Source organism: Solanum stenotomum, chromosome 6 (assembly GCF_019186545.1).
Source record: "Solanum stenotomum isolate F172 chromosome 6, ASM1918654v1, whole genome shotgun sequence".
In the NCBI taxonomy this organism is placed as follows: domain Eukaryota; kingdom Viridiplantae; phylum Streptophyta; class Magnoliopsida; order Solanales; family Solanaceae; genus Solanum; species Solanum stenotomum.
Genome location: NC_064287.1, coordinates 45,831,721 through 45,834,793, shown reverse-complemented (window position 1 = coordinate 45,834,793; position 3,073 = coordinate 45,831,721).

Sequence of the window (3,073 nt, the reverse complement as noted above, 5' to 3'; positions counted from 1 at the left end):
GGGGGGGGGGGGGGGGGGGGGGGGGGGGATACATGAGAGAAGATCCACCACCCTTTTTGGAGGGGTCCTTGTTAAGCATATAAGCAAAAGGAGAGACAGAGAGAGACTAGTCGAAGTCATCCATTGGCTTCATTTTCCTTCGTAGGAGCAACATATTACCCCTTAGTACTAATCAACTTCTCCCCCTTCTTAACTTTTTCTTAGAGTTATTGTTTGGGACGGTTTTAAATATATACGATAAAGCAATTAGTTTATGATAACTATAGTTATGTTTTTATTTATATAAAAAATAGTCAAAAGTCATAGAAAGTATACAGTGAGTATACATTATGATACACTCAAAAAATTGAATATAGCTTATCTATATGTGATTTATATACACTGACTATACATTATGATATACTCAAAAAGTTGAATATAGCTTACATATATATTAGCTATAAACCGACTAATTGGCTATACATTATGATACACTCAAAAAGTTGAATATAATTTAATTATATATGAAACCCGTATTTTTAAGTGACCTAGAATACTTTCCGACCCTAATAGGAATGCACCAGGATCCTCTCTTAGCCAATTTTTATTTGCATTAGTAATGGACATACTAATGTGACACATTTAATGGGATATGCCATAGTGAATGTTATTTACATATGATATGGTACTAATTGACGAGATGATAGGAAAAGTTAATGTGAGGTTGGAAGTTTGGAGAGGGCTCTCGGAGTCAAAAGAGTTCAAGTTGAGTAGCATCGAATTTGAATATTTGGAGTGTAAAGTTCAGTACTGATTTGTCTCATATACACATTGGTATTGATACACATGTCATCCTCAAGAGATGAATTTTCAAGTACCACTACAAGAAAACTGTGAATTACATGGGGATTTTTCTGGGAATTAATATCAAAATTTGCAGGAAAATAAGTTTCCTGCGAATTTTCATACTAATCCCCAGGAAAATCTCCATGTAATTCACAGTTTTTTTGTAGTGACCTAGACCAATAATTCAAGGTAATGGGAACATTGATGAGAATGTCACTCATCGTATTGAGTGTGAAGGATAAAATTAATGCTCACATCCGATGTTCTTTGTGATAAAGATGTGCCACCTATACTGAAAGGTAAGTTTTACAAAGTAATTATTAGACCGATTATGTTATATCAAGAGAAGTATTGTTAGTTAGTGAATTATAAATTCTCATGTCTAGAAGATGAGCATGACAAAGATAGGGATATTGAAGTGAATGTGGGCTTTTCAGAAGTGATAAGATTAAGAATAAAGTCATCCAGGATACAGTAGGAGTGGCCCCCCTTGGAGGAAAAGATGTGAAACGTGTGGCTGGGATGGTTTAGCTATATGAAGAAGAGATGTGTGATATTAGTTAGTTGGTGTGAAAAGTTGGTCGTAGAGGGCTAAAGATGGATAGAGGTAAACCTAAGAAGTATTGAGGGTGAGGTGATTAGTCTAGATATGACACATCTTCAAGTCACCGAGGACATGACCCTTGATAAGATGGTGTGGAAGTCGAGTATTAGAATAGAAGGTTAGTAAGAAGTCGTGAGTATTTCTATTCTTAGAGTACTAGTAAACTTCTTCTTTTTTGCTGAGCTTTAGGTTTTTATTACTACATGTTGTTTCTTTAGTCTATTTATCTTATTTACTTGATGTTGTTCTACGTACTGTTCAGTCGGGGGTCTATAAAAAATAACTTCTATGTCATTTCAAGGTAATGTTAAAATATGCGTACAGTCTATCATCCACAAATCGCACATATGAAATTATATTAGATTTGTTGTTGTTTTTGTACTCCTAAGTATTCAATTTGTCTTAAATTTAACCATGTTTAACTTTACGGTCCACGAAAAGCCATAAGTGTCGTTAATTTCATCTCATATTTGCTCTTTTCTTTAATGATGATTGTGCAACTTAATTCTGACATTTACCAACGTCCAATAACTTGAAGTATGCCCTAAACAATTAAAAATGTCCAAATGCAAAGTTAAGTAATATATTTAGACTTTTTCCATCAATAAAATAAAGTGAAAATAAGAAAGAAAAAGAAAACTGCGGGAAAGAGAAAAAATTTTGCGGAGAATACAAACATTTAAAACATATTAAATATTATAGCTATTGTTTAGGGAAATTCTAATTCGCAGCTATAGTTTTGCTCAATTTTACTATTAGCTTGATTTGTATAATTTGTTTGATTTGTATAAATTTAGAATTTGTATAATTCGGTTTCTGATTAGTATAAATCTAGAATTTTTTATATGCTTATCCTAACAATTTGTATACGATTTATGAAAAAATCATAAGCAATTACCCTGTTTGTATATTGGTGAGAGAAATATACAAATGCAGTTCTGAAAATTTCTTAAATGTATAAATATTTAATTTGTATATACTTACCCTATTTGTATATTCGCAAACGAAATATATAAATGAGCAGAAATATACAACTACAACCTCCATAGCAAATGAAACTATAGCTATGAAGCACAACTATCAAAATTATAGTTATAGAACCTTATTATATCTATTATGTTTGTTATTTCTGAAATTTTCTAAAAAGAAAAACGGAAAAAAGAGCTATAGAGAAAAAGAAAAAGGAACAAAAAGGACCTCAAAAGCTTTTCAATAACCTATTTATTATAAAACAAGATTTCGTTCCACTTTAACATACAGGACAATTATGTACAATGTGTACTAGCTACACCTATTTTACCTTGTAATAGTGTTTTAAAAGATAATTTTGGGACTCGCCTCGATTGTGCCAATTACTAGCGCATTCAGGGCCCTGCGCCCAGCTCAGCTGGAGAGGTCAAGTCTGATCTGGTAAGTGCTAATTCGGTTCGGATAGACTTCATTCAAGAATGGGCCACTAGTAAAATGCCTTGAGGCTCACATGTGAAGTTTAGTTCTATGAAGTTTGATTGTATGTTCTAAACATGTCTAACGTCCAATATTTGAGGCTCATATCTAATAGTTATTTATAAATTATGTATTAAAATTTTGAGTAACATTGTTGACCCTTGATCATAATTCTTTAATCAATCAATAATGCTTATT